The sequence below is a fragment of the Bactrocera tryoni genome, chromosome 1 (genome assembly GCF_016617805.1).
Source record: "Bactrocera tryoni isolate S06 chromosome 1, CSIRO_BtryS06_freeze2, whole genome shotgun sequence".
Lineage (NCBI taxonomy): Eukaryota > Metazoa > Arthropoda > Insecta > Diptera > Tephritidae > Bactrocera > Bactrocera tryoni.
In genome coordinates, this window is record NC_052499.1 from 20,528,666 (window position 1) to 20,543,607 (window position 14,942).

At 36.1% G+C, this 14,942-nt stretch overlaps 1 pseudogene; it reads left to right on the forward strand.

Annotated features, from left to right (window-relative positions):
* Positions 1-14,942, forward strand: part of LOC120766253 — a 32,717-nt pseudogene that overhangs the window by 3,525 nt on the left and 14,250 nt on the right.

Sequence of the window (14,942 nt, forward strand, 5' to 3'; positions counted from 1 at the left end):
CGTTAACAACACATCGAAGATGACAACACATGGATCGTACCATATTCGCCACTTTTGTCTAATTCACATTCAAAACTCATGAAACCGCTTACGCAGTCGTTTCTTTTTTTCGCTATGTGGCGCCAGTTGGAGATTCCAAGCGAACCTGGTTCCGTCGAATGCGATATTCGCCGTTACCAAAGCGCAAAAGAACATAAATCTCCCTCAGAACCTTTTTCTCGAAATCTCGTAACGTCGACCCGTCAGATGTTGTCATCGTCCATACCTCTGCACCATATAGCAGGACGGAAATAATGAGTGACTCATAGAGTTTGGTTTTTGTTCGTCGAGAGAGGACTTTACTTCTCAATTGCCTACTTAGCCGGAATTGGATTTCGGTGTTGACATTGTTGTTGTTGTTAATGCTGGTTCCAAAAAAGTCGAAATTTACGACTTGGAAGATATAACTGTCAACCGTGACGTGGGCACCAAGTCGCGAGAGCAACGACTCGTTGTTTGATGACAGGGATATTTCGCCCTCTTTTAATACCAGATCCATTTGCTTCGCTTTCTTATCCAGTCGGGAGAAAGCAGAACTAGCAGCACGGTTCTTATAGCCAATGATATCGCTGTCATTGGCGTACACTCTTGTAGAACATTGATCTTCTCAATTCATATCTGAAGTTCGAATTATTTTCTCCAGACAAGTTTGAAGAAGTCTTATAATAGGTAGTCGCCTTATCTAAAATCTCGTTTGGTATCGAATAGGTCAGAGAGGTCCTTCCCGATGCCGATGGAGCTTTTGGCAGCAGCAAACTTTGCTCACCCTGATGAGGGTACAAAACCGCTCGAGATCGAGTAATCAATTCGAGATAGTTATCTTTTTTGATTTTGCTTTATTTAACTCAAAAGCAGTCTTCTAATTTGAATATAAAGTTTTTCATGAATATTTGTTATATCATTTCCAAATAGCGACCAGTATTAATTCAACAACTTTTGTGACCAATCTTCTCATCTGTTGCTTTTGTGTTGAATCCATCCCGCATAGTTCGCATATACTAAACTCATATTACTTGGAGCACACAGATACCCAGCAATTTTGACACGATCAATATATGATGCCCTTTTTCGCAATTCAGCTATCAGAAAAAGTATAAATTGCTGAAAAATATTTATCTCCAGAGTTTTTGGTCATACACCGTTACATGGTACATTTTAGTTAGCTACACATGCATATCTCTATTATAGCTATATTTATGCACATTCACGCCCTATTAAGCGGCAATTGTGGTAAAATTAAAATTTCGTTATGTCTTCTGCTTGAGTAACTTAGAATAGCGGCTCCATGTTATTGTTGCTACGAGTGTGCAGCGTTAGTGCTATTTCCGAATACTCTCACCAAAGAGTGTCATACATTGTACCCCAGTTAAACGGCAATGTACTGAGTAAGCAAAACGAACTGTCAGTAGGAAGCGACCGAGGCATTTTATGTCCTCATTTCATACTTTTCACACTCTGCTTTCCGCTTTTTTGTCTGTGGAAACATCGACAAAATGGTTTTATTGAACATTTACAAAAACAAAAAACGGCAGCAGAAATGAGTACTACCAACAGCAGCAACTACATGCACACATCCACACCAACAACAAATACACATGTCATAGAGAGAGAGTGAGCGACAAAGTGATGCAGCAAATGATTGTGAAGTGAAGCGTTGTGATGTGCCGTGGTATTGGTGCGACATGGTTTAGAAGCGCTGAAGTGAGGTGCCTGGCAGTATCAGCTGCCATTGATATGATGATAGCGCAGGTTTATTTATAAGTTTCAATTCATGTTAATACAGGCTTGTGTATACCTACAAAGAAGTTTGTTAGCATGAATGAACGCGGAAGTGGCAAATGATGTAATGCGATATTAAAGGTAAGGTGCGAAGTAATGAGAATTTAATAAATCTTTAAAGAATTTTTATACTGAATTTGACAGGCTGGTGATTTCTATTTAAGCAGAGTGTTCGGTTTTAGTGGTAGTAATTAAAAAATGAAAATAAAAATATAGAAATCAATCCTTTCATTAACCCTTAATAATAACAGTTTATATCAAGTATGCTATGATCGATTCACCAAGCGTTAGACAGAAGCGAATCGAAGATACTACAGTAGCTGTACCAGACGACTGTTCTCTCTCGCATGCGCATTATGCTTCATTTGCACGTTAAGGAGAGGGATATTTCTTAACGCTTAGCTAACTACTAACTTTTTAGGAACCGATTGATTTCGAATACTTTTAAGTTTTTAAAGTTAATTTTTGGTATATTCATTTTCGGCAGTAATTTGCAGTTTAAGCTATTTTCTTAGGAAAATATGTATAACAAAGTGTCTAGGTATAATTAAAACATAAAGATATTAAACAAATGTTGTGTCTCTGTCTGGACCATAGACTTCCCAGCTCTTATAATACCTTTTCCTCTATTTTGTAAATGAAGCAAGACCTTCTATGGTGGTGTTGAAAAATATAAGTACAAAAACAACTGCAAAACCGATTTTAAGCTTATACTTCATGCCACAAACAATCCCTGCACTTCACTCAGATCATTTTGTGTGTGTCGCGTCTACTTGTCGACATCTCCCTCGCCGCTTTATATTCATACACACAAAATGGTTAGGTGTGGAACTCGCTACACTAGGGTATAATTATCACACGCGTCTACACGTATTGTGTGTACCCGACAGACGTCGCTTTTACCATCCTTTTTTCTACAAACAATCAGACTGTGTTGCAGACATGACGCTTGTAAAATGCGAAATGCGTACACGCTGTGCATATGTGTGTGTTTTGGAATTGCAATTCAAGCGTGTATTTTGCAACAACCAATCCGTTTGGCAAACGAAAACATATTTGTACAAATATTTGCGCAAATTCGCTTATTTAAACCCTCATCTATTTGCTTATTTGACAAGCAAAAATTTCCAATTTCCCTTGCAAAATTGTTTACATATTTTCCCCATTTTCTATTTATGCACACATCTCTAAACTTACACACACGCACTCAGCTACACACATGTTGTTGCGTGCTTGTTGACGTGTGTGTTGGTAATTGCCTGCTTATATTGGCATTATTGTCTGCTGCGCATAATTTCCGAATTATGTTATGCATTTTATATTTCATTGCTGCCGCTGCTGGCTTTGCTCCGCAAACCTCGATTGCAGCAGCCGTAAAATCAGGTCAATGACTTAATTGAATAACGTCCATGAAAGTTGATAAGTACGTACATACATACGTAAATGCGGCATAAATGAACTGCAAGAGATGCAGGCGGCGCGCACATACACTCACACACCAATACATTTGCATATTTGAGTTTAAATTCACATTTCACTTATGGGCGTGTAATTAACCAACGAGTAAATAGTTCCGCTTTTGGATTCGAGTCTAATAAAGACAAATAGAGAACTGGCTTAAATAAGTATTGGCATTGCAACACATCGCTATCATGAACAAATTCTATCTAAATTTCATTAAAGGTACATGCAAATTTCTGAAAAAAAAATTTTTATTTTTAGATTTTTTATATATACCTTGGGAATATATACTTTGAGAAAACATAATAACAAATTGTCCACGTTTTCAACCAAAAGTGTATATAAACCTTAAAGATATCACAAGGGTTAACCGACAAATAACATATGTTATAAAGTCAACTGTAACTTTGAAAATTCTTACATTCGCTGTAATTCGTTAATGTATTTCATAGTAATCGAAATTTTTGGGAAGAAGTGTGCCACGAAGCACTAATGTCCACATATTTGTATCAGGGTTCGAAAATGTAAAAGCTCGAATCACTTGGCATCGATAAACTATTGGAATATCACCAACCATTATCTTAAACTCGACGGCGATGTTTGTGCTTAAGGGGTTACATATGTTTGCCCAGGAAAAAACAGTCTTTTTCAACAACTTTTTTCTCACAAAAAAATTAAATATTTTATTAAAATTTTTTATTATTACAAACTTGCCTCACTATTAGCAAAGAAATTCTGAAATTTTGAAAAGAAAAAAAAATATTTACCCAAACTCGGCCATTGCGACGCTATTTCCGGTGACCTCTTGAAAAAAGATGCACCCACGTTGGCAGGATAATTCATTACAAAATCATTTAAGTGAAATAATACGTGTTTTAGTTAAAACATTAACTTAGAACATGAACGAGGATAAAAAAATCTGAAAATTATATTTTTGACAGACATTTTAACAAAAAATTTAAATTTCAGTGAACATTTCGATATATCTTTTTTCAAAAAGTTGTAGTCGAAAAAAGTCTCCTTCATCCAAATCTTTAAAAATTGTATCTCCAAGGACTGTGTAAAATTTCATGAATATCGGCAGAGTAGTTTTCCCTCTCTCTCTTGCCAAACGACTTCAAAACACAGTTTCGAGAAAAACGCGTTTAAAGACGGCGCACTTGACCTAGCTAGCCTAGAGCGCACAAGTTCTCAAGGCTGTATCTCCGAAACTATTACTTGGATCAACTTAAAAATTGATAAAAAATATTCTAGAATCTTCTAGTCATAAAAAACCGATCGGTTTTTTGAAACGCATATATCCATGTAACCGCTTAACATAAGTTTTACTAAAAATTAAGCTCAATGGTGGATTGTTTCCAAGGCTGAAACATTATTTCTGAAAGATTGTTTTTCTTTGGCGTTCGACACGTTTCATAATTGAACTTAAACATTGAATATATATGTATCTATTTAGCAATAAATATATCAGCAAATGTATAAAATGCTGAAAAATTGCTTACATTTGCTACCTCCTTGATTCCGCCTAATGAACCCACGCCACATCATTACACTTTCGAGCATGACAATGAATCAACTTATAACCATTACGCTTTTGATAAACTTCCTTAGCTGATGCTTTACAACTTAAATTACCTTAAAAGTAACCACTACCAACAAGGCATCTTCACCAAAAGCGCTGGGAGAAGTGAAATGAAATTATCAAGAACCACAATAAAATCAAAGAACTAAGTGCTTGCATATTTCATGCGTCCGCACGTAAACGCAATCAAAAAGACCAAAAGCTCACCGACAAAGGTGGGGAAAGCAGTCTTACACATTAAGCTTGCGTTGCATATTCAAAGGCGCACACACACACACACTCCACAAACACGCTTAAATAAACAACCGCACTCATGGGTTGATATTTGTGTGCAAAACGGTATCTATGCGGCACAATGGCTGCGACAAAAGATATATGTATACGCTATGTATGGGTATGACGGGTTTCAGCAGACATTTAAATGCCAATAAATCAACGATATTTTTGTTGTTATTAAAATTCGTGAGACCATATTTCAACGCCTTCAACACAAAATCGCTTAACCTATTTTCCCATTTACTCGCAAAAGTTCGTTGGCTCCTGCTCGCAACCGACAGCATTTTGAAATGCTCCGCATTTACTCACGCTTTATAGACCACAGAAATGGAATTTTTATTGCCTTTATGCGTTGCATTCAGAAAACTTGTCACGACATGCCTATAAAGTATAAAGGAGTGCCATGGAAATACGAGGGAGTCCACATAAAAATGTTGGATGGCAAAATTGTAAAATTTAAAACGTGCAGATTTATAGCTTTGAAATATTTGAACTACATTCGAATTGAAATGCTTTAAGAACTTAGGAAAATAACCGAGTTTGCGTTAGATCAGATTCTTCTTTTTCGTATTGGTACATTATTTAAAAAATTTTCTTAAAAATTTTTAAGAAAAAAAGAGTTTTCAATGCATAATCTTGTGAATAGCTGACATAAACGGAAAGTTCTGGCAGACTGAATTAAACGTATTTCATTTACCGTTTATATATTCTAGAAATAAATGATCGACTAACATCGGTTGTGTTCTGAGAATCGGTGAAAGTAGTACAAATGTAGAACAAGCAGCATATATGCACTACTATATACAATATTTGGAGCCTTAAGGTCACATATATATTTCTAATATATTAACAATGTAACTCTAAAATTTCACTAAGAGTTCTATGAATGTGGTTACTTTTTATAGGATCCATATCCGATTACAGCCATATTCGGTGATTCCAAAGTCTTTCTAATGAAATGAATTATTAAATTAAAACCATAAATAATAGTTACATAAAAATGATATTTTTTACAAAACATTTAAGCTCATTTTTACAATTTGCAATGCTTTCAAAATACCGTTATACCTCAAGTAAAGCTGCACAAATATTTTGCATCACTCATACGCCCTGATGGCTCATGAAATATTTGCGTATTATTACGAAGCGTGGCATTGAAATTTATGAGCAGCTGCTGAAATGAATGATCTGCATCTCTACTTTAAGCTTTGCCTTTCTGCAATTCATGCGCTCACTTTTATTTATCGCGTCTTCTATCAATTTGGTTGCTGCCAACATTAACTGGCGTAGGCAATGAAATTAATAGACTGCGAAGAGAGTACGTGTGAGCGTTTAAATTATTCCTGATTTCAAATTAATGTATGAAAGTCAGCTTTTAATGCACTGATGTGCTAATAAAACTCGCTGAGTTGTTGTTGGGGTTGAGTGAATAAATCATTTGTTGCCTGCGGCTCTGAAGTAATACCGCAATACCTAATTTTTCAACAGCTGCGCAGACCAAATGAAAGACATATTACACCGCTGCACGCACCTATACATACACACTGACATATTGTATTTCACACCAAATTGAAAATTTATAATGCAAACGCGATTGCAGGGCATAATAAGTATGTTTAATGCGGCAACTTCTATCTCAACTGTGGCACGTCTTTCACAGTTAGCTGCGGCTGCTTCAAGTTGAGAAAGTGAGGGGAAAAAACTAGCAGAATACATAAAATGAAAATGAAATGAAAAGTTGCGCGAGAAGATAAAAGAAATTTGAGTCATCGTAGCTGGCGACCGCTGTGTGGCATGCCACATTGCGATGCCATAAAAAGGGCAATAAAAAATTGCACTTGCTAAAGTATATTTCCAACAACTTTCTTGCTGCTCCACTTTCCGACAGTGCAGGAAGGCACTTTTTTTTCATCACTGCAAACTTTTACTTTATTTTCTTTACTTTTCTGCTGAAGGGCTTCGTGTCTATTCTGCGCTGAGTAGCCGCAACGAAATAAAAAGCCACTAAAATATTGAATGCCAATATGTACTTAGCAACTGGCCAAGCAACCAATCCAATCGACCTACCAACCGACCTGCAGTCAAGCGAAATAAAAATGTGCCACCAAAAAAAATAATGAAAAAAAATACATAGAAATAGCGAAGAAAAATTGAAAGGAACTGAGAAACTGTAAAGAAAAAGAAATCAAGCCGGTCGTTCGGTCATAAAACAGTGGAGTAATGGTAGTTGGAATCCAGTGAACTAGTGTAGGTAGCAAACAATAGAGTAGAGTCGCCCTGCACTTGAAGACAATGAGCAAAGTTTTGGCAACGCCTTAAAAAGACATTAAAGCGCAGGAAGCAAACACATTTTTGAGCTTAGAAAGCTGTAGCGGACTGCAGCTGCGCTTGGCGTGCGATCGAATAACATTCGAAAAAGTCAGTGGGTACGAGCAGGAGAAAGCCAACTAACTGTGCAAAGCATTGCATGCGGCTAAATAACAGAACCACATTTTTATGCAGTACTCAAATGAAAGAAAGCATCAAATAAAATAATGGTTTTGTGAGCAAGCCAAAAATTTAGTACCTAATTGTAGGAAGTGGTTGGTTATAAGTTCGCGGCTAAAATGGTGCGCGGCCAGTCGAATGTTGGTGGATTAGCCAAGCATACAACAACTACTTTAAGAGATGCTATAAAGGTTCAGCAATGAACAGCGCATTCGCATTTAAAATTTATTTTTATAAATTATATTATTATTGCTTTCTCACATAAAATGAAACACAATACAAAGCGACAAAAATGCCTTAGGTTATTTACATAAAAATATTTAAGAACTCAATTTGTATTTTCTCAGAGTATTCTGCCTCACAGTTGATAACACATAACTAACACAAAAGCACTGAAGTAAAGTCATGAGCTCATTTAAGCTTTGTTTAAAATTTGATGAATAAGGTTATAGATATCCAAGGACGGTTAGGACTGAGCGAGCTAGCCAACTATAATGAAATGGATGCTAAAACAGAAATGAATTAATAATTCTTCTTGAACTCACTTCAGAATAGAGACATCGAACGATCTTTGTTTGGAAAACTAAACCAATATATCTCTAATTTTATAAAAAAATAGGTTTCGCTTTATGTAAATATATTAATATATGCATGTAATCCCCGCACCAGTAAAAAAAAAACTTTAATTAACAAGCACTCATAACAAGGCAACTCTGGTACAAAACTTAAAATCGAAGTATTTTTAAGTATTTTATTTTGTAACTACAATCAAAGTTGTAGTTCACACAACTTGTTCGAATAGTTGCCTCATTCACTTTGACAACTGAAAGGGTTAACTCGACTTTTTGCACACTTCCATGCAAGACAGATTGGAAAATGTTTCAAGTTGTGCAATTCCATTTATTTTAGCAATAAAAATTCTGAGCAGAAGAAATATAAAAACAGAAATATATTTCTTATTTCGTAATCGAAAAGAAATGTAAGCAGAAATGGTACGAGCATGCCACATCAATCGATAAGGATCGAGTTAAATTGCACTGTAGCAACTTTGTCATGTGAGAGCGAATGCCGTGCAAAGAAGAAAAAGTGAAGAGCAATCGTTAATAAAACTGGCAGCTTTAAGGGAAAATCTTTAAAGTTTTTATTTAAAATATAAAATTATTTAAAGTAAAACCGAAATATTGACATTTTTAATGACCAGCCCGTTGAGAGAGTATAATAAACCGTTTAAACAGGAGATTATAATATTATTTCATTGACATTGCTTAAAACATACGATGGTCTTATTATTTATAACGATTTACAAAAATCGATGTAAAGGGTTGTTAAATTAACAAAATAGTTTTTTCTAAACTTATATAATTAATTGGAATAAAAAAGGTTATCCATCGTGCTTGAGCGATCTCAATTCAGCGGCATCCATGCAGTCCGACTAAAAATCTTAGTGGAAACCAACCACTAAGGTGAAGAGAAACCAATTGATATTTCCTGCCCGAAAATACCGTTTTGCAATACGAAGATTAAAATACTTTGGATATCATGCGTACAGAAATGCTTCTGAAACAGATGAATTTGCTATATAGAAACTTAACTCTTGTCCATAAATGAGGTATTAATTGAGTTTTAGAATGCTTCAACATCGCTTGGAATTTGTGTGAACGAACCCAAGCCTTATTTCACTATTTTTTAGGCTGATTACCCAGCATGACCTAACCTAACCTTAGCTACACAACAGTTTCTTCCTCCCTTATATGGGAACTAATTTCTCTTAGCACCTTCGCATACAATTAAAGCTTATAATCAATCATCAAGTACTAGAAAATGGCAAAATCGTTCAGATATACAATGAGCGTACTATTATCTGCAAACATTTTATTGCTGTGAAGAAAAATATCTGTAGCCATTGCCGCAATTAGGTTCGAAAGTTCACTTTTAATGGAAATGCAACACTAATTGAAATTAATCCATCAACTATGCAGTAGAGTATATCCACCAACACTTCGTTATTCCATTAGTATGTATCTACGTCTAATTTCTACTTGGTTTAAGTGTGTAAGTATTTGTGTCAATCACTGCGCCATTCATCAATAATCAACTGTGGTTGTAGATTTGTACAGCAGCGTGCTAATTGAAGCAATTATTCAAAGATGCACTCAATTGCAGATGCATCCGTTTGTAGGCAACTGAGTGCCCTGTAGGAAAATTGCAGCTAAGCATGTGAATAAATACAATGCGAATAAGACTTTTAGGCAGTGGTAGGTTGAAATTTTTTGCAATAAAGTTGCGTTTTGCTCAGTATATAATATAGAGGAGATTAAATAAACATTTTTTTAAAATCATGGCAAAAGTTTTGTAATTAGCTAAAGACTTTGCAAAATTTTACGAATATTACTTAAATAATTTTTCTGGTAACAACAATCAATGAGATGATGCTCCAAGGTAGGCTGATGCCAGCTTTGCTAGTCAAATAACCATACAGAAATAGAGTGAGGATGTAAAAATTTGGAAATTTTGGATAGCCAGTTGTTTTTTACTCTTTTTGAAATCAGCTGATGAGCTGATTCGTATCACAGAAAACAAACAGTTTGTCTCATAGTGTCACATGGTGCACAAAGTTCCTGAAGCCTTTAAGCGTGTAGACCTTTTCCATGCATTTACAGGCAAATATTTTTTTGTCTGAATGAAGCTTAAAATCTCACCTTTCCAACACTATATGGTATGACACAATGTGATTTGTAGCACTGGAGATATACGACTGCAACGACATCTACTGACAAAATACGAAAAGACTTTTTCGATTACCCGATAGAATGAATCCACATCCACCGATATTGATTTGAACGTGTATTTCCGGTATCAAGCCATTCAAGTTTGCAATTTTACTGACTTACTTTTTTCATTTTAAGTATTTTTATATAATTTATTCTTTACTAAATGGAACCCCGGTATGTAGTCATCGCAGTTACTACTACACTGCACAAAACTAACAAACTACCAGTTGGAGTTTGTTCTATTTAGCGCGAAAGCTGATTAACTACCTAATTGAATTGTTCGCACCTGTCCTTCAGGCTATATTAAAAGCTTTAATTCACCCTTTTCAGCGCTCACACTAAATGTCCGTTAACTACTTTTGGCCCATTCACTAATTTTATTCAGCGCACAATCAATCCATCGGTGTGTTATTTGCCTTGCCAATTGCAACACACACCATACTTGCAGGCAACAGTGCAATGCAAAGCATCATTAATTTTACGCTGCATTGTTTTTCACATGCTGGCGCTGTTTCACTATAAAACCTGTTTACTGTAGCGAAACGCTATTGGGTTTTAAGTTTAGTGCGATTGCTATTCCTGTCAGGAGCTTCAACCGGTGAGCTTAAGCCGGTGATTAATGGCTAACTATGTAATAATGACGCTAATTGTATATCACGCCAATGCGAATTAATATCTGCAAGTGCAAATGTACACACACATACGCATACATGATTTTGTTAGAGTCGCAGGAAGTTTCGTTATTAATTCTATGTAAATGCTAACTCTTGCCACCAAAGCGCTAATTGCATTTACCATTTACACGCGCACATACATGCAAGCCTGTGAACATGAATTTTTAGTTACTCATACCACGCGTAGTACACTTGTATTTTCATTATGCATATGTGGTTTTTAATAACGCTGTGAATTAGAGTTTTTAGAAAAACTTCAAAGCAAAAAATTTAAAAAAAAACTTAACTCGTGGGCGAAAAATACTTCCATTTGAGGACTATCAACCGTTCAGTGTGTTAAAGCAAGTAAGAAAGTATTATAGAATTAAAACTTGTTAAAACGGAGTTTCATTCATAGTTTATAGACCGAGCAAATTTGCATCTCTCAAGTATGACTGACTTCAAGTTGCAAGTTTAGTTAGCGATGCTGTAGTTGCAATAAGAGCGAAGAGCGAAAAGAAAGATAATTATTAATATATAAAACGAAGAAGATTTTTTTGTGAAGCTGCTAGCACAAGCTAGGGTAGCTTGGTGGTGGCAGAGTCAGAAATAATAAATAATTAATGTAATAGATCATAGCAGAGTGGTAATAAACTCCAAGCCTGGCTTCAACCAAGCCGATGTAGTATGAAAAAGAGAGCCAACATCGATAAATCTATGAACTCTCAACTTTGACTCACAACACAAGGCTAAACATCAACTCTAATCAACTAGGTCTAATAAGAAACTTGCAATGCACTTTGCAGTAACTACAGAACCTACATCTTCGGAGAACCAAGCATTGGTTGAGAATACAAATGAAACGACAATTGTCCGTGCTGATCACCACCTGAAATGTGGTAACCAAATCTCCTCACTAACTAACATATGTAATCACTACATCCCCTTTCTCACAGCAGAAACATATTAATCGTCCAACCTTTTTTGAAAACATCTGACACTAGCAGTTTGTGGAACAATCCACCGAACCTGAACACTTTTTAGACTCAACCAGAAGCCGCTGAGAATGGTAAAAACAAAGAACTTCAAAGAAGTTAAAACCGATTGGAAACAAAAGATAAAATAACAAATGTTAAAGGAAAAATAATTTCCGAGCGATCTGAGGTTGGGAAAAAGAATTTTGGCACGTGTTTGAACTTTTAAGGCTTAAAAACGCTTTATCTCGATTTCCGGCAAGTCTACGAGTCTTATTGGAAACAGTTATGTCACAAAGTTGTAGGTAATGAAACGATCTATAACTTTTGTATATAGAATTTTTTAACATAACCTCAAAATTTATCTGAAAAATTCAAATAACCGAGTTTTGGTGTAAGCTTACCGTATGTCCCAAGCAACCTGTATATTTTTCTATAAGAATTTGGCCTGCTTTAAAAATATATGTGTATTTAGATTGTGTATGGTTTTTCAACAAATGCAATATCTTCTCTTGCAGTCGCTTCGCGCGACGCTTCTGGCAGTGGCAGCAGCAACAGTGGATCAAGCAACAATGCGGGCGGTAGTAATGGTGGTGGAGGCGGCCAAACTAGATATCCGGTTGTAGTGTTTGTACATGGCGAATCCTATGAATGGAATAGCGGGAATCCGTATGATGGCTCGGTGTTGGCGAGCTTTGGACAGATACTTGTCGTCACAATAAATTATCGACTGGGCATACTAGGTAAGTATTAGGAACAATGATTTTTTTGCTTGAAACGACTTCCGACAGGTTGAATATGGAGTGTTAATAGAGTAAGTTTTGCTCACTTCTTCCAATACTTCAACATTTAACGGCGATTAAGTTACTCAATTGTAAGAATAAATACTTAGTTTGGGCTTACACTTACACTTTTAGCAAAGAGATAACGAATTGGTAATTCAATATAATTCAATGTGAGTCAAAAGTGCTTCTGAAGCATTACAGCATTACCGTTCGATACTTTTAAGGGTCCCAATGAAAGGAAATTGCGCAGAGAAGAGATTAAATTCAGCTGGCTGTTGAGTAGTGCTCTTAGTAGGGACTTTTCAAATTCGCTGAAGTGCGGCTGCTTGCATCATGACCGCCTTTATCAGCATAAATATAACTCAATATGTTATAAATGCTTTATGCAAATCCAACTGGCACATTATTTGATATTGAATACGAATNTCAAAATAGAAAAAATATCAAAACACAAATGCTTAATTAAAGCAAAGTAGAACAGCGTGCATTTGAGCGTTCACTCTTAATTTACTTAGCCTTTTTTAAATGTAGAAACTCAATGCAAAACTGGTGCAGCTCGCCCCACTCCCTGCGCATATAATATTAATTTGCAGCAGTTTTCGGAAACAAAGGGCCATAAGACTAAAATAAATGGACTTTCACAATTTCAGCAGAGACCACCAATAATACATTTTCGCCTGCTACATATGCATGCTAATGTGTATTTTAAGCGCGCCTGCTCTGTGTGGCACTTAAAATTTTATGCAAATATATATGCAACGTGCACTTTATTAAAAAGCGCAATTAGCGCCCAGATTGCAATGACACAGTGGAGCGGTGTTAATGTAACAGCACTCACATACACATGCACAAACACACACACACACATACACTGCACTTTAGGACACGCTTGAAAATAAACTTTTACTACTATTTAGCATAGAACGTAGCTTTACGTGATATTCATTTGTTTCTCAATTTGCATATGAAATTTGCTTTCCAGTAACCCTCCGAACTGAAAAAACCGCTTTCCGCGCTCCAATCGCTTTCAAGTGCATTTGACTGTGTGTGGAGGCGTGTGTAATTTTGCGGCGGTGCGTGGGTTACTTGGTGGCGGTGTTGGAGTTGGTTGTGTTGCAATGCCGCAGTTGTGGCTGCTGTTAGTGTTTAGCTGCTTTGGAATTTATAAATGCAACTTTTGCTTTTATGAATTTTTCATGAGCCACCCGCACACACACACACACACACACACATAGCGACAGTCAAGCAAGCAACCAAATGCGGTGATTCGTTTGCACAGCACAGCAATTCAAATTGTTGCCGCCCACTATGCGCGCAAATGCGAATGTTGGCTATAAAATTAAATGAAATTTTTCATTCAAAATTCAACTGGATTTCGAGTTTAGAAGGTTGATAGCGGCTTCAATGTTGGTGGCGGCAAAAAGGCGTGCTGGCGATGGCATGCTGCACACCGGTTGCCCGCTAGCGCATTTGACGCAACGAAAACACATACAGAACTAAGCGCGGTTACTACTAAATGCAGCTGCATGAACTCGAACTCAAATACCGACACGCGACTACGCGTTGCAAACAAGTGCGAGAAAAATGTCATCGCATAACGGGTGTGTGTAGTTTTGTGATGAAAATCGAATTTCTGAGTACATTAATAGCAATAGTAATCATCAGATTTGGTATATTTGGATGCTGTAAGACCAAAATCAAGAGCTTATGTAACAGAAAATATTGCATTATTTCTTTTTATTTCAAATGAAACTGAAAACAATGCTTAATGATAGCTGCAATACCAAAATAACGCCAAAGTCCTCGAAAAGGTAGATGAAAAGACTTCGCTTTGTCAACTTCTGAAGAGCAACAATTTCGATTTTCGTTGTCCGGAATATCCCGAAAGAACTCACTCACAATGGTTTTTAACTGCACCAATTTTATACTACCATATAGCAAGGGTGATTTTCTGAGTATATTTCAAAACGCCAGTTTTTTGCCATTTTTTGTTTTTAAGAAATATATTTTTTTTTTGTCTGAAATTTCTGATATATGCATATAAAGTAAACTATTTATAAATAATATGTATATATAGATATTAGCTTATATTCGCCGGACCTTAGAGATCTTTGGATCGAAGAAGCAAGTGGTAA